Source organism: Myotis myotis, unplaced genomic scaffold, assembly GCF_014108235.1.
Source record: "Myotis myotis isolate mMyoMyo1 unplaced genomic scaffold, mMyoMyo1.p scaffold_m19_p_18, whole genome shotgun sequence".
NCBI classification, from domain to species: Eukaryota; Metazoa; Chordata; class Mammalia; order Chiroptera; family Vespertilionidae; genus Myotis; species Myotis myotis.
This window is the reverse complement of record NW_023416322.1, coordinates 7,355,711-7,377,199: the sequence shown is the minus strand read 5'-3', so window position 1 is coordinate 7,377,199 and position 21,489 is coordinate 7,355,711. Positions and strand designations below refer to the sequence as shown.

The 21,489-nt window shown below is 49.7% G+C and overlaps 1 protein-coding gene across 8 annotated transcripts in view; it reads right to left on the bottom strand.

Annotated features, from left to right (window-relative positions):
- The window catches only part of ATP2B4 (ATPase plasma membrane Ca2+ transporting 4), a 97,941-nt gene extending 76,452 nt beyond the window's left edge, over positions 1-21,489 (bottom strand). For 5 of the 8 annotated variants that reach the window (XR_004973272.1, XR_004973273.1, XM_036343251.1 and 2 more), the window contains exon 1: positions 21,057-21,488. The gene's annotated coding sequence lies outside the window, so the exon portion shown is untranslated. Of the gene's footprint in view, positions 1-21,056 lie in introns of all 8 variants that reach the window. The other 3 variants (XM_036343246.1, XM_036343247.1, XM_036343250.1) reach the window with 2 other exon arrangements.

Below are 21,489 nucleotides of genomic sequence, written 5' to 3'. Positions count from 1 at the left end.
GGCCGCCCCGGGCTTCGCTCAGCAGAGACCGGGAACAAAAACCGGGGCGATCCCGGGATGTCAGCATGAAAGACGCTGTTGGCGTCCGGCGGGTCTGCTCGAACACAGGATGTCACAGCACATACAGGCGGCGTGATCTCATGAGTCCTGGCGCTGCAGTGCTGGGAGGACAGGGAGGCCAACTGGAGGGCTCCCCGCTTCGCATATGGGGAACCCGACCCCTGGAGTAGAGGGTGAGACTTGGTCCGGTGCCGCGTGAGGGACCGACCTCGTGGTTTCCTTGGCCTCAACTGGTCTGGTCTGTAGAACGGAGGGCGCTGAGTTATGGCCCTTCCAGTTCGAGGACTTGTAGGCTTCATCAAACATTGGTTCATGTCAGCATCCCCAGGGACACCGGTGAGCCCTAACAATGTCCTTTGTTATAGGGTGCTTTTAATTCCCCCACACACTTCCATTTGGATGCCACACTCCCCCCCTAGAATAGATTATCCTAATAATCCTTTGCGGTTAGAAACAAATGACAGATGAGGAAAGAGAAGCTCAGAGGTTAAGGGACTTGCACAAGTGGCCGGTCAAGAGTGCAACTCGACCAAGGGCTCTTCCTAATGCCTGGAAACTCCCAAATCTTTCACCCACTTTGGGCAAGTCATTCACTTCCTGGGACTCAACTCATCCCACCCAACAAAGAGGGCTAACGTTTTACAAGAGCTGGAGCCATGGCTTTCCAGTCCTCAGAGGAGCAGGGGCGTCCCCATTCAGGAATCTTCATACATCATAATCTACATATGTGTAGGCACTCTACGGTTTACAAAGTACTTTCTTTTTCTAAAAAAAATTGATTGATTTTTAGAGAGAAGGAGGGAGAGACACACACACAGAGAAACACTGATTTGTTGATCCACTTATTTGTGCATTGATTGGTTGATTCTTGTATGTTTTTGTTTGTGCCCTAACCGGGGATCGAACCCACAACCTTGGCTGATAGGGATGATGCTCTAACCAACTGAGTTACCCAGCCAGGGCTCAAAGCACTTTCGTATCCACTATCCCTTGTGATTCTTGTAAAAATACTGAAAGGTAGTCAAGATGATATTATCTGGCATTTTAAGGCGTGAAAAGGCTGTGGAAAGGCTGGAGTGTAACAGTTAAGTGACACGTGCAACAACAACACTCTGTTCTCTTCTTGCCTTGTCTCAGGAGCTTCTAGGGCAGCGATGGCGAACCTTTTGAGCTCGGCGTGTCAGCATTTTGAAAAACCCTAACTTAACTCTGGTGCCGTGTCACATCTAGAAATTTTTTGATATTTGCAACCATAGTAAAACAAAGACTTATATTGTTGATATTTATTTTATATATTTAAATGCCATTTAACAAAGAAAAATCAACCAAAAAAAAATGAGTTTGCGCCGAAACCGGTTTGGCTCAGTGGATAGAGCGTCGGCCTGCGGACTGAGAGGTCCCAGGTTTGATTCCGGTCAAGGGCATGTACCTGGGTTGCGGGCATATCCCCAGTAGGAGATGTGCAGGAGGCAGCTGATCGATGATTCTCTCTCATCGATGTTTCTAACTCTCTCTCTCTCTCCCTTCCTCTCTGTAAAAAATCAATAAAATATATTTTTTAAAAAAAATGAGTTTGCGTGTCACCTCTGATACATGTGTCATAGGTTCGCCATCACTGTTCTAGGGTAACCAATGTAATAATGAAGAATCCTCTGTAGTCATACATTCGAAGCATCTCCCTGCACTTTTCTCATCCACCTCTAAGATGGCCCAGGGAGGAGGAAGGTGCAGGGGTGAGACCTTCCTATGGTGGAAAGCTTCTCAGAGTCACACACGAGGTGGTACCAGCTCATGGATGAACCAGAGACTTCGTGTTCCAGCCCTGGAGCCTGCACTGAGCATGTGCCAACATTCTTTGGACAAGCCAGCATCTGATGGAGGCCAACGGCACTCACTCTCGAGTTTCTAAGAGCTGGTTGGGGCAACCTCCAAGAGGCTGGCCCCTCAGGATGTCATTCCAGAGCACCCTGACTGCTAAGGGTGCTGAGTCATCTGCCACAAGCACGGGACCCCTGTCCCTGTCGTACACACTGGACCCTGTCTTGGCCCCCAGCCCTACATTTGCTAACTTTTTTTTCTCTCTGTGCCTCCCTGCTTTTATTCTTGATCATTTTTTAAAGTCTCTTTTATTTTTTTATTTTGAAGATACATTTATAAATGCTGAGGACATGGAAGCAAGGAAGGGCTGAGCAGAGAAGAAGCAAACAGGAGACACCTAGGTGGGGCCGCTCTGGTTCCCTAGCAATGTTACAGGAAAGCAATGGGCCAAGGCAAGGCTGCTTTAGCTCACTGGAGAGTCAGAGAAAAGGGGGGCCTTGGAGACAGGCTGGGGCGGGGGGGCTGCTGCCGCCCATTGTTCCCCTGGTTGCAAGTCTGGTGGGGTCCCTTAGAGTTTAGGAGATGCCCTCTTGACTGTGGGGGAAGAAAGGTGCAGGCGTGCTCCCCAGATGGAGAGCGCACCTTAAAAAGTGTATTTTCTTTAAAAAAGTATACTCTGCCTCTTTCACACATACACATCCCGGAGAACAAAGGCAGGAAAGCCTCCTGGTTCTCTCTAACCAGAGGCCAGGGTAAGAGTAGAAACCCAGCAGGAGCCAGCCTCCCTGACCATAATGAGTAACTCTACCCACAGGTTTACAGGGGGATGGATTTAGGGTGTTCCACGGCTTCCAGAAAGCCTGGCCCTGAGCTGAGCCCCGGGAAAAGCCACTCTGCATTTTTAACTCTCACTTCAAACACAGGTTGGCCTGCACCTTCATGTGGGATCCAGGCACACAAAGGGAGGGACGGAACTTTTCAAAGGCAGTTTCAAGAGCTCCAAGCTCTCTCCCTTCTCTGATCTCTTCACCCCACACTCAGACCTCGGCGCTCCACCCAGGCTGGCTCCGGACTGTCCCCTTTCATGGCAAGAGCTGCAGGCATCAGTGTCATTATTTCCCTTCAAAAATCACATTGACCTGTCACCTCTGGTTTCCGCTATTATTGGATTCCATAACCACGTTTGGGACTGACTGGTGGCCAATTCCTTATGATGTAGGAAAACACTCATGATATAGTATCAGTTAGGAAAAGATCTGAATAAAAAAATTCAGTATTTGCCCTGCCTGGGTAGCTCAGGAATCAACCAATGAATGCATAAATAAATGAAACAACAAATCGATATTTCTCTGCCCCTCTTCCTCTCTTTCTAAAATCAATCAACAAATAAAATTTAAAAACAATTCAATATTCAATGTGTTTCCAATTTATTAAAAAATGTATATATTCACTCACATATATAAAAGAATAAAAGGGGCCTGGCTGGTATGGCTCAGTGGTTGAGCATCCTCCCAGGAACCAAAAGGTTGCAGGCTCGATTCCTGGTCAGGGCACATGCCTGGGTTGTGGGCTCGATCCCCAGTAGGGGGCGTGCAGGAGGCAGCTGATCGATGATGCTCCTCTCTAATCGATGTCTCTATCTCTCTATCCCTCTCCCTTCCTTTCTCTCTCAAAATCAATAAAAAAGGGAAAACATATTTAAAAAAAAAAGTGAAATAAGAGAATAAAATGGAACATACCAAAATGTTGTTATCTCTGGACTTATAGAAATCTTATGTTTTTCCTTTATGTTTTTCTGAATTTTCCAAACTTTCTAGAAAGATCTTATATGGAAGCAACAGAGTTCAGACTTTAAGAGACATGGTTTGAATTCCACATCCCCCACTTAGTAGCCATGGAACCCTGGATAAAATATTTCCACTCTTGGAACCTCACTTTCTTCTCTGGGAAAGACCAGGAATGACACCTACTTTACAGAGTTGTCCAAAGGAGGAAATGAGGTCATGGAATGTCAGCATTTGGCATGGCGCCTGACAGATAGTAAGTGCTCAGTGACTGTTAGGGATTTATTGTTATGTATTGCTTTACACTCAGGAAAAAAGAAAGTAAGTATCTTTAAAAAACTGAAGCCCTGCCTAGCTCAAAACCCACCATTTAGAGTAGGGGTGGGGAACCTTTTTTCTGCCAAAGGCCATGTGGATATATATGACATCATTCGTGGGCCATATAAAACTATCAACTTAAAAGCCTGCTATAATAATAATAATAATAATAATAATAATAAAAAATGTGAGCCTGCTGTATTTGGTCCAACATTTAATTTAACTCACCCCTAATGCCTTGGCAGGGCCAGACCTAATGATTTTGTGGGCCTTACAGGGCCTGCAGGCCCGACGTCCCCCACCCCTGATTTAGATGAAAGGATACCTGGGAAACACCAAAAGTCATGCCATGTCTCTGAAAGTGACCGGGACAAGAATCATCATAATGGATTGATTGCAAAAGCCTGGATGCACTTGCAGTGGTTCTCAACCTTCCTAATGCCGCGACCCTTTAATACAGTTCCTCATGTTGTGGTGACCTCCAACCATAAAATTATTTTTGTTGCTACTTCATAACTGTAATTTTGCTACTGTTATGAATCGTCATGTAAATATCTGATATGCAGGAAGTATTTTCAGGGGTCACGACCCACAGGTTGAGAACCGCTGATAGAGGGTCTCATGCTAAGTGAAAATAGTCAGAGAAAGACAAGTGCCATATGATTTCACTTATATGTGGAATCTAAAGAACAATATAAACAAGCAAACAAAATAGAAACAGACTCAAGGAACAGACTGATGACTGGCCGAGGGGAAAGGGAGTGGGGGGCCAGGTGAAAAAGGTGAAGGGAATGCGAAGTCCAGATGGGTAGTTACACAACAGTCATGGGGTGTAAAGTGCAGGATAGGAGAGATAATCAATGATACTGTAGTAAGTGTGTATGGTGCCAGGTGGGTACCGGACATATCAGGGGGAACTCTCTGTAAAAGTATATGATTGTCTAACCACTATGCTGCACACCTGAAATGAACACAAAATAATATTGAATGTAAACTGTAATTGAAAAAATTTATTTTTAATTAAAAAAGAATCATCATAATGTAAACCGGAGTTCAGATGTCCCTGTCTATATGAGAAGGAAGCCACGACAAGGGGAGGGTGTCACACGAGGAGAGAAGACTGAGGAATGCCAGGCCGATGAAAGGAAACAGAGAGGCTCTTGGGAGAAAAAAAAATCACAGGGCTAGATCAGACCTCAGAATAAACTATAAAAAACAAGCCTAAGAAAAGTATACACCAGTTGGTGCTGGAGAAATCTTGAATAGTTTATGTACACATGGACAAAACTGTTTTTAAATTTTGTATTATTTTGAAACGTTGCTTCCTTGGGGTTGGGGCGCACTGGCCATCCCATCTGGCTGTGAGGGCTCGCTGGTCTGGGCTGGCGCTGTGCTGACCTTTGCCGGTTCCTTCCCCTACCCAAGACCCCCTCCTCGGTGAGGTTGCTGCGAGGTCTGTGCAGTGTGCACCCTGCAGCTTATTGGCTTACAACGACCTCTCCTTTGGTGCGGTCTCTTTGGGGGCCATTTGGGAGAAAGAGAAACCAACAGTGCAACAGTTTTGATACTGAAAATTAACAAGTGTCCTTTTAAAATAAAGAACCGGTTCCTCCAACCCTCAAAAAAAAAAAGTATGCAACCCACAGGTATGAAGAGACTGACAGGGGTAGGCAGGGGATGCTCTATCTGGGTAGGGTAGGAGATGGCAGAGCTGCCAGGGCTCAGAGAGGATGACCAAGGAGCTGAGTGGGAAACAGCTCTGACATAAACTGGGCACAGGTGAGCTCCGGGGAGACAAGGGACATTGGGATGGCCTGCCCCGGGAGCTCTAAAGTGCAGCTGTTTACGGCAACAGGTGCCAGGAGATGAGGTTGGACAAAAGAAAGAAGTGAAAGGGGAATTGCCACCATTGCCAACGTCCTCCTACAATGGAGTCCCAGCCCTCTCCCCACCTCCAAGCAGTGCCCACACACAGTTACACAGAGGAGGCCCCAGGGAGCCTCCCAAGCTCCCAGCGGGGCCCAAGGTGGGGGAGGTGGGTGAAGGGGGACAGCCGTCAGTCAAGGGCTCAACAGTTCTGGGAGGCCAAGTCCCTAAGCAAAGTCTCCTGGGGCACTGACCACTGTGTCTTTACACAACCCAGTCACCAACGTCCCAGGAAGATCCCCACGGTGCCTGCCACCCAAGTGCCCTGGCTTCGCTCTTAGAAGTTTTATTTTTTCCATTCTCGGTTTGCACGTTCAAATGCTGACTGGGACCAGACAGGCACAAAAATAAGCAAAGCAGGCTGAGCACTGTGGGTCAGGGAGAGGCGGAGGCTGCGGTAAGCCAGAAAGCACAGGCTGGTCTGAAGGGAGCGCAGGGACAGTCCCTGCTGACCACTGCCCTGGGGAAAGGCAGGCCGGGACGGTCAGAGCTTCTGGTTTTTTGAAAAGAAGCAAGACATTTGGATTTCTATGTGAAATTTTATGTTTAAAAATTTTAACCAACTATAATTAATCTTCACGGCTGTTTAGCTAGGAGGAGGCAGAGAATTTGAGAGTTGAAATGTCCTTGAAGTACATTTAGGCCAAAGTATTCACTTTAAACATGACCAAGTTGAAGCCCAGAAAGGTCTAGTGATTTCCCAAAAGTGATAAATGGTTCAAATCCCAGGCCCCTCACCTGCCAAGCTAGAACTCATTCCTCCAGGCCACCTGCCTGTCACTAGGGTGCCTTTGCACTTACTCAGGCATGAGGTGATGGAGTGTTCAACAGGGATGATGACCCCGGGAAAGAAAAAGGCAAACTTTGCTGTGCTCTGCACTCTAGTTAAAGAAAAATTTGTATCTGCTTATTGCCATCCATCCATCCATCCATCCATCCATCCATCCATCCATCCATCGTTTATGGATGATGACTCTATGAGCCAAGGACTGTGCTAAACACTGGGTATGCAGAGATGACGAAGGCACCACTTCTTTCAAGGAGCTCATAGGCCAGCCGTGGGTAAACTACGGCCCGTTTGAAATGAATAAAACTAAAAAAAAAAAAAAAAGACCATACCCTTTTATGTAATGATGTTTACTTTGAATTTATATTAGTTCACACAAACACTCCATCCATGCTTTTGTTCCGGCCCTCCGGTCCAGTTTAAGAACCCATTGTGGCCCTCGAGTCAAAAAGTTTGCCCACCCCTGTCATAGGCTGTGAGTGGGCTGGGCTGATGCCGCAGCCAGAACTCACCAGTTGACACATCTCATCAACCCTGCTGCCTCAGGCCTGCTCGCATGCGCTCTCAGCTCATCGCCATGCCCTCACTTCTTCTGAAAGCATCTCCCATCCCTGAGAAACTGCAAGGGGGCTGGAGAACTTCCCCCACCCCAAGAGAGCCTGGAGCACTTAGGTGATGGATCAGAAGCAGGAGCAAGAACAGGGACCCAACCCAGCCACTCAATGCCAAGCCCCTTTCAGGGAAGGCAAGTTCTGGTTCGTGCATTGCCTTGGCCAAGCTGTCCCTAAAAGTTCTGTGTGGGTGTGCGCTGGGGAGAGAGGAAGTCCCAGGCTGGGACTCCCCTGGCTATGTACCCAGTGGCCTGCTCCATTCGGATGACAGCCGGTGGCTTCTCTCGGGGACCAAATGGTGATCACATCCTTCGGCCCCAGTTTCCATGAGCAAGTGGAGCTCAGTCTGGTTTTCTCCATCAACGAGAAACTTCCCTTCCCAGCAGTGGCTCTGACAGCATCTGCTCCTGGGGGAGGAATGCAGGGCAGGAACAAACAAGGCGAGGTGGGTGCAGCTCCGCACCTGCCACTCTGCCTTATCTTGCTGGGACTCTTGTTGCGCAAGCATCAAGCACAACCCCAGAGCTGGCACTGAGGACAGCCTGTCATGTGGAAATGATGGAGTCCCCGGGGCCTCGGCAGGCCCTTTGCGGCAGGCTGGGGCTACTGGTCCTTTCTGTTCCTGGCGGATAAGAGACTATAACCCTCTGATAGAGGTGTGAAGCCAAAGGTTAGCAGAGAGTAGATGGGCAGGTTTGTGCCAACATCCATGGAGAAGGAAAAGAGAAATGGAAGGACGGAAGAGGAAAAATAAAAATTCAACGAACACTTACTATGGGCCAGGCCCCTGGAACATGTATCACCCTTGATATTCATGTATTATCCTCATTTTCCAGAGAAAATGGAGTCTTTGAGGTTAAATAATTTGTCCAGGGTCATACAGCTGGCCAGGCAGACTGGAACCCAGTTCCACTGACTCCCAAATCTGTGCTGTGATAGAAAACCATGCAGCTGGCCTTGGGAAGGCTGACTGGTGGCTGAGGACACAGGGAATTGCTATGGAGAAAGGCCCCGGGAGAGAGTCAGGATTTGGTGAACTCTCACCCCTGGGGCTGAAAACCCAGTGGAAATCGGGCCTTGGCATCCGTTTCCTCGGCTCAGTAAGTGGGTGACCCAGTGTTAGGGGTCTCTCCTTTCTCCTGCTCCCCTCACTGGGTTGAGTGTCTGATGTATAGGGCTCTAGGGCTATGCTTTCCTGGACTCCTCCACTTTGAGGGACTGTGCCTAATGCCCCCATCAGAGTTGACTGTGGGAGTTGAGTAAATCAGAGGCACACCCAGAGGCACACCCCTACATATTTCAGTGGCCCCTTTTCCACGGCCTAGACTCTTCCTTTTTCTTCTCTGACCATGGGAAGCCCAGGCATGCAGATGATACCAAAGCAAAGTCCACTCAGAAATGTTCTTATTGAACATTTACAATGTGTCAGGTACTGTTACAGGTGCCTGGGGCACATCAGTGAACAAAAAGAATAAGATCCTTGCCCTCATGGAACGTATGTTCCAACAGAATCAAAGTGAAATAGTTCCTTCCTCCCTCCCTCCTCCCTCCTCCTCCCTCCCTCCCTTCCTTCCTTCCTTCCTCCCTTCCTTCCTTCCTTCCTTCCTTCCTTCCTTCCTTCCTTCCTTCCTTTCTTCCTTCCTTTTCTTTCTTTCTTTAAAAGAAAGAGCATGGATCTTAGTGTTAGAGAAGGCCTGGGTCAAATAACCAACCCTAACCAGCCAGATGACCTCTGGGCAAGCTACTTCACTCCCTGAATGTTAGCTTTCTCATCTGTAAAACAGAGACAATAGCATATTGTAGGGATGTTATAATGATTACAGATAATGTATATGAAACACCTGGCATAGAGCAGGGTTCAAAATGGTAACCTATTTTCCAGGCACATCTAAACCCACATATTCCAGGACAACTCACATGGCCTCTTATTTCTGCAACCAGGGCATCATCTCCATGATATCTTAGAGAGAGTCAGGTGAGGTGAAGAGCATACTTTGATTTGAATCCACCTAAGGTCAAGGAATTTCCCCCCTAGAAACACCTGCTCCCACCATAGGCCCCGATGAAGGGATAGACCTACCCCCCCCCCCCCCCCAGCAGGCCACAGACAGCAGGGATGCACATTGGACCTGGCTGGAACCAGCATCTCCTGGCATTTGGACTGACAGACTGAGTTAACTTACCCTGGAGAGGTAAGTGGGAAGGTCCTATAAACTTGGCCACTGAACCTGCGGCTTGGTTAGCCACCCCGGGTGCTCACATGGATAAGGGAGTGCTACGGGGCGAGTCTTTCTGGCTCTACAGAAGGCACCACGTCTGTGATGTTTCTCTGTGACCTCCCAGTCAAGCCCCTTTTACGTTCACTTCTTTGAGTGGGTTTCTGTTCTTACAACCAGATAATCTCCAAGACAAATCCTGTACCCGTCTCAGAAGGTGGTTGTTGTGACAAAACTTGAAAGCAGCTGGCATTTCGTTGACACTCAATAAATGCTCTTGAATCTCTCCCTTTTCTTGTCAAGCAGTCAGTCACTTAGCAATGGAAAGAGGAAATCCATATATGGGCTGCAGCAGGGTAGGACCTCAGCCTTATGCTTTATGAATATCCTTACTAACCTGCAAAATGAAGACAACACTAGCATTGACTTCATTATTTGCTAAGAATATTAAATGAGGAATCCAAATTTAATACCTAGCACATAATGAATGAATGTGAGTTAGCTCAGACTATCGCTTGCACTGTGGTTATTATTATTTAAGATGCAACAAGTATTGTTGTAGGTCTTGATCTAGGTCAGTGATGGCGAACCTATGACACGCGTGTCAGAGGTGACACGCGAACTCACCTTTTTGGTTGATTTTTCTTTGTTAAATGGCATTTAAATATATGAAATAAATATCAAAAATATAAGTCTTTGTTTTACTATGGTTGCAAATATCAAAAAATTTCTAGATGTGACACGGCACCAGAGTTAAGTTAGGGTTTTTCAAAATGCTGACACGCTGAGCTCAAAAGGTTCGCCATCACTGGGCTAGGTGAGGAGATAAGACACGGTAAGAGCAGGCTCTGGAGTGGAGAGTGAGGTGCTGGGGCTGGGCAGTGAAGAGAAGGGCCGGAAATGAGAGGGCAGCACACAGACCTAGCACGTCAGCATTCGTGCAGTGCTCTCGCCTCCCAGGTCTCATTGTTTATCAGGCCACTCTATAGGGTGCATAATAGAAGGTGATATTACACATTTTATAGATGGGGAAACTGAGGCTCAATAAAAGTGTGTATAATATGTACCAACCAAATCTAAGTCCACTGTTTTATCCTGTAATACTACACTACCTCTGGAAAGTAGGGCGAGGGGCCAAAATAAGAAGTAAGGATTACAAGAGAAACTGAGGGTTTCATTCCAAGGTTCCATTCAGATCCCTTCTGGGCGTCCCAGCAGACCCAGAGGCCCCAAAGTATAAGCCGGGGGGCGGGGTGTCAAAATCAGGTAACACTGGGGTCCCACCCCAGGGAAAGACATACCAGGCTAGCTGAGCACCCAGCTTCAGCACCAGAGCCAGGCCCTGGCCCGGGAGAAGCCTGGCTCTGGCCAAGGGCAAGGGCAAGTCCTTCACCACAGGCTGCAATCTCTTGGTACCTGGGGGCTCTCCTGCAGTGATCTCCAAGGCCCCTCCAGTTCAACTGTGTATGGAGTCAAGGCCTTCTATTCCTGAAGTCGGGGTCCAAGTGTTCTCTAGGGACACAAGTGCAAGTGCCTTAGAACACTGTTCCCGTCAGGGCCTGCTGCACACCCCAGGCCCAGGATACTCATCCTGTGGCTGAAAGCAGCCACTCCCTGCCTCCTGGACACCACTTCTCCCCAACGCCTAGCACAGTGCCTGACCTGCAGTTTGAATCCACGACAATGTTTGTTGAATAAACAAATGAGCAAGTGAATGAATGACAGGTTGGCTCTGGCAAGACAATCAGCCTGTGTTGTCACATGATAGCAACCTCGCTCTGCTGACTCGGAGCCCCCAAATCAGGGCTCCACAGCCACCCGGGCTGAATCAGCTGCTGAGGAAGAAACTGGTCAGAGTGCTTCCCCTCCATACTTCCTCTGACCTTTCAGAGAAGCTACGCTGAGAAAGGGCAGGGGCAAGGGTGCCCAGGCAGGAGGAAGGCTCTGCCCGGCCTACCCAGGACTTCTGCACCCTCTCACCATGCTGCTTCTCTGGCTCAGGGCTCCACTGGGAGCCGCACGGTGATGGGGGTGGTGCCTAGAGTGTTTCTTCTCTGCATCTTCTCGCATGCTAATGACCTTAATTGTTAATAATAGCAGCAACCATCCCAGCACAGAACTTAGGGTTTCTAGCATCTTTCTTCCCAAGTGCTCCTAGCACATGACCTCACGGCACACAGCATCCTTGCAGGGGCTGGAATGGTTCTCCCTCTGACACGGGTAGCGAAATTGGGGACCGAGGAGGTTTGTCGTTTATCTAGGTCACAAAGTGAGACACTGATGGGGTCGGGGGCCCACTCACAGGCCCCCTCCAGCTCTGGCTCAGGCTCAAACTAGTCTGGTGTCCTTGGGCAACTCTCTAGGTTTCAGTTTTCTCACTTACAAAAGAGGGAAATTGGACCATTTCTTCAACTCTATCCATCTCAAATGCTCTAAACACCCTCCCTCCCCAACCCCTGCACCCGGTCCAAAGCCTGGTGACGGACGTCCTCTGGACCAAGGTCAGAAAGCCCCTGGAAGTCTGGTGCAGCTGCACCTGTTCCAGCATCCTAACAGATGTCCTCTGATGCTTCCCCAACAGAGGCTGTGGTGCACACGGCGGGGAGGCCACATCCAGATATCACCCTAAGGGTCCATGAGCACCATGAGCAGACTTTCAGAAAGCAGGCTGCTGAGGCCAGGCGCCATCCTGCCCTGGACACCGGTGCTGGCTCCAGGATGAGGTGGCCCAGTGGGGGGTGTGGGTGGGAGGGAGACAGCCTCCCTCACCTGCCAGAGCATCTGACTCTCCATGATGCTGAGTGTCCTCGACCAGATGCAGCAGCACCGCCCTTGCTCCCAACCCCCTCCCCTCCCCATCCTCTTCTCCATCAAATCTGTCCCCTCTCCTCATTCATATCCTGTTTGGCAAGCACCTCCTCCAAGGATGACTTCCAGGTGAGCCCTGCCAAATTCTGGTCTCCCCATTCCCACAATACCCCTTGGCTCCCAGCATCATGTGACACTGTGCCAGATGAGGCCTTAAGGGTGTGTCCCTGCTCTATCTGCCACTAGACAGGGGGAAGAATAGGATGAGTATTTTTCTACTGCCTCCTTTCTTAGGTTCCTCCTTCCTTAGCTCCTAAGATATGAAGCAGGGCATTCAGGGCACATGGATAGTGGACTACAAATGGACAGTACTCTCCTCTCTATCCATGGGCAGCAGCTCTGGCCAGTTACCAGAAAGGCTAATGCTGGGCTCTCAACCAGAGTCTGGACAAGGGCTCAGCCAATGCGTCTACTTCCAGGGCCAAGAGAGGGAAGGCAGACTGGCCTAGCAGCTGGAAACTTTACCCAAATTTTTTTTTCAAACCCAACCCACAGTTCAGATGAAAACCTTCTCTCTGCATCCCATAGCATTGACTGGTCCCTGGTTCCCAGTGTCTAATCATACTAATATCAGATCGAACCATATTCAGTTGTCTTTTGTGGGTCAAAAGTGGTCGCATGTTGGCAATTTCATCTGGCTGGACCTAGTGACTATTTGGGGATCATGAGCCCTAGGAGACAGTGAACACGCTGAAGGCTTGGATCTCTGTATCTCCAGCCAGTCTTTCTGTTTCTGGCTTAGGACATCGTCGAGTTGTGGCCTCGGAAGCTACTGAGTAGGCACTTCTCAGTTGAACGACCAGGCAGGTGAGATGGGGAGTATTAATACACGTCCTACCCTTAGACCTCAAGGGTGGCTGCCCACAAGGCAGAACCTCTCAGGTCTCCGTTGGTCACCCCCAGTAGAAAGATGGAACTTAACTACAGGCTGTTAGATTGTGCTACAGTCTATGACAGTGATGGCGAACCTTTTGAGCTCGGCATGTCAGCATTTTGAAAAACCCTAACTTAACTCTGGTGTCGTGTCACATATAGAAATTTTTTGACATTTGCAACCATAGTAAAACAAAGACTTATATTTTTGATATTTATTTTATATATTTAAATGCCATTTAACAAAGAAAAATCAACCAAAAAAAAAATGATTTCGCGTGTCACCTCTGACACGCGTGTCATAGGTTCGCCATCACTGGTCTATGACAAAAGGGTGTGCTGTAGGCACTGAGAGCACTGCCTCTTTGTAGAAAAGGAGAGTCTTGAATCAGAAATGCCTGTATCCAAGCTCCTCTTCATCAGCTGCCCGGGTCTGGGTCCCACCGCAGCCCAGATCACCAGTTTCCGGACTCCCAGTCCCGTGCTCTTCTGGCAGCCCTGGCAGCACCGGAGAACAAACTCCTCCCTGTCTGCCCCCTTCCAACTTCCTGGCTCCCACTTTTTCAGGCTCCCTAGCAAGACAGAAGGGGAATTGACTAACGGATCAATAATAGCCCTCTCCTACATGAAAAGAGCCTGAGTCACGCTAGGCCTGGCCCCAGGGTTTCCAGGGAGAGGAGACAGAGAGAGAGATGAGCAGTCCCGGAAACCTGATCTCTCTCCAGAGCTGGGCTGGGGGGTGGGGGCAGCATGGTGATTTGGGTCACAGACAGTGCCAAGTCTTTAGGCAGCGTTAGGTCTTGCTTAACCCAGGCTTGAAATATCAGGGCAGGCACAGCTGGGTTCTCTCCAAATCACTCGATTATAGAATTCAGAGAGGATGTCTCTGATGGATTCCTTGGGAGACCCCTCCTCAAAAGGTAAGGTGAGTGCTTCTGGAAGCCCTCTGTGTATAGGCTTCCTCAGCTGGCCCATGGGATGGGAGGAGGTGGGGGGTGGGGGAATGCCTGCTCCCACCTGCTGCCCCGGGGCCCAGCTGGCCCACCCACTGTGCCCAGCTGCTTCCCATCTGGAAGGAAAAGCCTGGTGTTGGCAGCAATGAGGGTGAGAGGGAAGACTCCCAGAGGGAAATCACATTGTCAGGACTCCCTTGTGTGTGTGCCAGTGGGGACCAGGGAGCTTACTTGGCTGGGAGTTTGGGGGATGAGTGAGTGGAGTCTAGGGCTGTAGGAGTCCTTCTTGAAATTGACTTCTCTCCCCAACTTAGTGTTAGGAAAATTTCAAACCTGAAGCATTGGAAACAAAGTACAATAAACAACTCAGACCCTTCACTTAGATCAGTGGTTCTCAACCTTGGCTGCACATTAGAATCACCTGGGAATCTTTTTAAAATCCTGATTTATGGGCCTCATCCTCCGGAAATTCTGTTTCTTTGTTACTAATGTTGTGGCCCCACCCCATAACAAAGACACAGAATTTCCGGAGGATGAGGCCCAGAAGTCAGGATTTTAAAAAGATTCCCAGGTGATTCTAATGTGCAGCCAAGGTTGAGAACCACTGTTCTAGCATATCAAGAGGAATTAATGCCAGGTAATGCCACTAGCACTGGTTACTTGGTTAAGGTGGATAGCACTGACTCTCTGTACAGACAGGTTTCTCCTTTTGTAAGAAGTAATCCACGAGGTGATACACTGAGACCAACCTTGTTCTCAATGGGGTTAGCATCCATTAGTAAGCCTAGCCTGAGTCAGCTATTATACTGGGGGTTGCAAACTGGTCCATTTCAAATTCTGTCATTACTTCTACATTTCATTAGCTGGCATTTATTTGTTAAGAGTTTTCCCTCCCTGCTCCATTTTAACTGTCAGAATAGACACATGGAATTTTTTATGCTGTGTCTTGCAGTCTATTAATGTTATTCTTTTTGATGCTCAATGTGTCCCAAATTTGCGCAGTGGGAGTCCCTTGAAGCCAACTCCCATGTCCCTTTGTCACGGGCATGCTCTAGCTTTCTGCATAACATGACTCACTTGTAGTTTGCCAGTCCCAGACCTGAAGTCAGCCATTTCTCCCAGGAGCACTACTTTCTGTCACTGGGGAGTGGTGCTTAGGAATGAAAGCCTGGGCATGAGGTGTGTTCAGTGTTAAGGTGCAGCCTTGCTTCTGCACTCTCCCAGTGGACAGACCTAGGAGGGACATAGAGAAACACAGGGTTCTTTCTCACCTTTCCCCAGCCCATATTTTTGTCTCTCTTCTTCCATAGTGAAACCCTACTTTTCAGTAATATCAATAGTTCCTCACTTGATCTATCTCTACAATAAACAAAAAAGTTTCCAATTTATGACATCAATGACATGACCAATAACAGACCTGCAGAGTAAAGTTTAAGATTTTTTTTTCAGTTCTTTCTATCCTTAGACTATATATTCCATTAAGAATACAGAGTCAGGACTAAAGAATTAAACTAAACAATTACTTGACTTACTTTTTTTCTTATAGAGTAATCAAGTTGATATACAGGTAAGTTCATTGCCTCTGTGTGGTCAGCTTTAGGGTTTGTTTTTTTCTTTCTTTGGATCTAATTTAATTTGTGAATATGTAAACTATTTACCTGGTTCAAAAATCAAAATTGCCTGGCCCGGCCGGTGTGACTCAGTGGTTGAGTGTCGACCTATGAACCAGGAGGTCATGGTTTGATTCCCAGTCAGGGTATATGCCCAAGTTTCAAGGCAGCTGATCAATGATTCTCTCTCATCATTGATGTTTCTCTCTCTCTCCCCCTCTCCCTTCCTCTCTGAAGTCGATAAATATATATACATTTTAAAAATAAAAACTGCCTAAAAAGGTATAATCTGTAAACTTTTACTTCCATTCCTATCTCCTTTACTTTGTTCCCACCCACCCCATATAGGTAACCATTTTAATTAATTTCTAGTTTGTCTTTCCTGTGTGTGTGTGTGTGTGCGCATGTATGTCCGCAAAAAAAAAAAAAAAAAAAAATCTGCCGTTTTCTCAACCCAAAGGTGTTATACTACATACATTCTTTTGCATCTTGCTTTTTTTCATTTAATAACTCATCCTAAAAATGATATAAGTTCATAGGGCTCCTTCCTATTCCTTGTTTTTGGCCTCATAGTACTCCACTATATGGATGTACTGTTGTTCATTCAACCAGTCTATTAAAGATGGACCTTGGGTAGTTTCCAATGATTTCCTAACCTATTACAAACATGGCTCAGAGAATCACCTTGTGCGTATGCATTTTATAATCGTGAATGTGCATTTTTCTGGATAAATTCCTAGAAGTTGGACTGCTGGGTAAATGCTTATGTTGCTTTGTTAGGTATTGCTCACTTCCCCGCCATAGGAGCGGTGCTGGTTTGTACGCCTGGCATTGATTTAAAATCTAGGAGGTGTTCTGAGCTGGGAGGTTCTCTGAGCCAACCTAAGAGTCTTGAACCTTCCCACCAGTAACACACTACCCCAAGCTCCCTCTGCCCTGGAGGTCTGGCAAGAGCAAAGGTCTCTTGATTCCATCCCAGTTCATCCTTCTGAATTTCCGTACTCCATTCGGAAAACCAGAGCAGAAAGAAGTGATGAGGCTGAAGGCTTTAGCCAGACAGGAGTGATAGTGAGGAGAGGCAAAGGAGAGCAGGGGACCCTCGCCCCATGACACCTATGTTCTCACCTCCCTGTTCTTGCCTTTGGCCTCTCCACTATCCCCCAACACAAACGGCCTTCGACAGCTCCTCCCCTGCCTGGGCTCTGGTTCTAACTAGATCCTGCCTGGTTTCCCTCCTCAATCCACCTTCACGTGGGCCGATTGATCACGAGGGACTGGGGCAGGGTGGAGGCAGATGTCTAAAGTCCCTGTCATTTCTGTTTTAACACGTGCAGAGGAGGTAAGTCAGTGGAACAAGAATGGCTCATACAAAGGAAAAAGGAGACAGAGATGACGGGAGAGGAAGCTGAGCATAAAACATTCCACACCAGCCCCTTGGACTCCAGCCCAGGCACCTGCCTTATTGCTATGACCACTCTACAGAAAGGGGAAATGAGTGGGGGAAAGGATGCTCTCCCAGTTTGAGGGGGGCCGGGAGTTCTGCTTCCTTGTGACCCAGAGCCTTGCCTTTCTCATCCCTCTCTCCTTCTCACCCCTACCACCAAATAGCAACTGGGGAGGACAGGAATCGATGCATAGCTGAGGAGCAGGGAACTGAAGGGAGTCCTGCCTAAGGGGTAGGCTCAGGGGAAGAGGTCAGAGGGTAGGAAGAATTCCCCCAGGGAAGCCAGTGAGGCCCAGGGTAGGGCATTCCTCTTCAAGGTCAAATCAAATACCTGGGTCACCCTAAGCCAAACATGCCTGGGGACCAAGAATGAGCACTTTCCTTTCCTTCCTGCAAAGCGTGGCGGATCTGGAATGTCCTAGATCAGTGGTTCTTAACCTTCCTAATGCCGCGACCCTTTAATACAGTTCTTCATGTTGTGGTGACCCCCAACCATAAAATTATTTTCGTTGCTACTTCATAACTGTAATGTTGCTACTGTTATGAATCGTAATGTAAATATCTGATGTGCAGGATGTGTTTTCATTGTTACTAATTGAACATAATTAAAGTGTAGTGATTAATCACAAAAACAATATGTAATTATATATGTGTTTTCCGATGGTCTTAGGCGACCCCTGTGAAAGGGTCATTTGACCCCCAAAGGGGTCGCGACCCACAGGTTGAGAACCGCTGCCCTCGATGGACAGGCTTATCCATGTCTTTGGGTGCTGGTCACGGCCAGCAGCATAGAATAAACGAGAAAAGGGCCCCTGGAGGTTACTGAGAGAAGCTAAATTCTTGAGTAGGAGGCAGTTTGCGGTGGAATGCTTGAATTGCTGACAGGTGGCAGCTGGCTCAGTGCTGCGTCAGCCCAGGCCCTTTCCTCTCCAGACCCTCCAGGGTGTGAGAGTGGGGAACACGAAGGCTCCCCAATACCTGTGCTTAGGAACTTCACCTCCCACCACACCACCACACTTCTCCCAGCACGCACACCAAGGGGAAACTCTTAACTGCTCTATATTGGCCCTCCCATGTTAACTTTCTTTTGACACCAAAGACCATAGAAATCCGACTAATCTGACTCAGCCACGTCCTCCCACTGTTACTGTGGGAGCATCTGCCTGGGTGAGGTTGATTCCCAGGCTCCCCCCAAATGCTACTTGCTTCTTCCAACAAACATTGACCAAGCGCTGTTTTACGCTTGGGCACTGTGGTAGGTGCGGGGAGTCCCAGAGGCTAAGGGACTGTGCTCCTTGGACTTGACCTTGAACTTAGCCTGGGACACGGAGGTGGACACTGTCAGGGGAAAGGACTGAGGCTCCCTCCTCGGCGGCTCGGAGCACCTTCTGCACCGAGAACTCGGGTCCAGGCAGAGCCGGGGGTGGAGCCGAGGCGCGCGGGGAGCCGGCAGCGGTGCAGGCGGGCACCGGGCGCAGAGCCGCCAGGGAGGGGCAGCAGGTTCAGGACGAACAGGATCCAGCCCTGCAGCTCCTGACCCACTGCTCAAGGCCGCGGGAGCAGGGTCCTCAGAGCACGCTAAATAGAGACCCCTCCCCCTAGAACCTACCAGAACCCACCCCTAGTCAGAGAACTGAAAATAGGAAGGTGTGCTGCGGAACGGTGGGATTATGCGCCAAGAGGGAAGGCGTGGGGATGGGGAGCGTCATGATTTAGGGGGTGTACCCTGGCAAGATGGTGGCAGGGAGATAGGGCTCCCGTGCAGGAGCGAAGACATGGACCCCCACCTTCTTCCTGCAGGACAAGGGCTGGATTCTATCTTGGATCTCCTGCCCAACGGGGAAGCCCTCATTCCTGTCTGGATCAGAATACAGGGAGGGAGGGAAGAGCTGTTCAGCTTTGGGGGGCAGTCAGGTCAACCATCCAGCACCTCAAAATAAAAACTGGTTCCTATTGTTTCCCGGGCCCCATTTAAGCTCTCCTCCCAGCCCCTTCTCTCCAGTTTCTAAGCTCGATTTAACTAACACTCCTCCAACCAAACTAGCTGGGGCGGAGGGCAGCTGCTCCCTCTCCCCCTGCCTGACCCCCACACGTGTGGGGGCGAGCCTGGCTCACTAGCCCTCAGAGCCACCGCCTCTTCCTGCCTCCTCCCCCCATACCTTCCCCACCCAGTCCCTCCTGACCCGAGGCCCCTCTCCACGGCCCCTCCCCAGGGCCAGTCCCGGCGGCCAACGAAGACCCTCATCTCTTCCCTCCTTCCAGGCAAAGAGGGCTGGGAGCTCAGGGGGGGGCTGGAGGGGCACCTCCACGTTGGAAGACCAGAAGGGGCAGCTTTGGGAGGGGCTCAAGGAGGGAAGGGAGGACCCTAAGAGCGGTGGGTAAAATAAAAAATAAAATAAGAAATAAGAAAACAGCAGAGGATCTCCACCCAGAGGCGGAGGTGGCGCAGCAGAATGGATTTCGCTTCCCCTCCCCCAGCGGCGTCAGTTGCGGGCCAGTGAATTTCTTCATCTGACATCCCCCCCAACCAGGCCAACCGGCGCCGACGTCGCGTCTGCGAGTGATTGTGAGTCCAGCAGGAATGCCCAGGAGGGAGCTGCCTCCGGCCAGCAGAGTGCCCACTCGCTCCCAGGATGTGGCCGGCCCCTCCCGCGCCCTCCACACCCAGCCGAGGAGGAGCGCGCTGGGTCCTTCAAAGAGATGGAGGAGTGTGAGGCTGCACTCACTCCGGGGAGGATGCCAGTCAGCCTCCTCCACCCCAAGAGCCAGCCAGGAATGTGAGTGAGCGTGTGCGACGGGAGGGCGGGAGGGACAATCAGCCTAAATGTCTCCCTCTTCAGCCCCAAGACACTCGGGGACGCTCCTCCCCAGGACGCCTACGACCAGCCCCCCACCGCGGAGCGCCCACCAGCCCCCCCTGCACCAGCCTGGAAATTGCAAACTTTCCAACGCCACCTCCTCCCCTTTCTTCCCTCTGGGACCAGAGCTGCACGGGGCGTTGCCCTCGGAGACACTCACACAGTTGGTTCTTGACTCTTCGCACACAGTCAAACAACAGGGCGCAGGGATCTCTCAGCTTTTCCACAGCTAATTATAGACGTGAAAGTCTGAGGATGTTTTGCAAGTGGCAGAGAGAAACTGCTGAGGTTTCTCCACAAAGCCGAAGAAATTCCATTTGGGCACCCCTTCCTCACCCCACTTCTCCCAGCTACCTCCCCGCGCCCCCTCCAGTGCGCCCATCTCCCAGTCCCCACCGCAGCCCCTCCTTCTCGTTGCAGATTTCTTACTCCGTTCTTTTTTCCTTTTTTTTTTTTTTTCCATCTCTCTTTGGGGCTTTCGAGAAAGGGAACAGACGCGGAAAATATTTTTGCAAGTTTTCCATTCAGCGGCTCATTCCCAAGCCCAGGGGGAGCGGGAGGGGGAGGGCAGGAGCAGATGGGGGCAATGAACTGTTTTTTCCAAAAGCTCCATTTGGGTGTGAAAAGGACAATCCCTCCATTTCCCTACCCCCACGGCCCAGGAATGACAAACACTAGGAAAACAAAAATAAGTCACTTGTTTGATTATACGATTTCTCAGAACTGAGTCTAGGAAGGAAATACAGTATTTGACAAATCTGTGCGCGCGCGCGTACACACACACACACACACACACACACACACACACACCCCAAACCCAGTAGCAAGAAATATGCCAGGAACAGGAAATTCAGGGAGTTTTAGAAGCCAGCGAGAGGAAAGAAACAAAGTTTGCACATCGCGAGTCAATTCATTCTCTGCAAGCCTTACCTCGCTTTCTTTCTAGCAAAGATCCAGGCTTCTGCAAGCAGCTCTCTCCCTCCGGGGTTCCATGGACAGGGTAGGGCGGGGGTGACCACTGGTCTCCCCAATGAGCAGCCACGCTAGAGATGCCGGCTTGCTCTCCTGCCTTTTTTTTTTGCAGCGGCCCGAGAGCGGGCCGGTCTCCTCCGCCGGCCCTCCCGCCGGGAAGGACCTCAGGTTCCTGGAAGCAAATGCTGCGGGGGAGCTGGGCGGGTGCCTCCGGTCCGGCTCTCCTCGGAAGGATGGTTCCCCAGGAAGTTCGCGCCTTCCCCCTCGAGCCCCAGCTCGGCTGGTCTCAACGGCGGAGCTTTCTTAAGAAAACGCTTGTCATGGCAACAGCTTCGGCCAACTCGGACCGACTCCAGTCCGCCCGCCCGCCCGCTCTCCCCAGCCGCGCGGG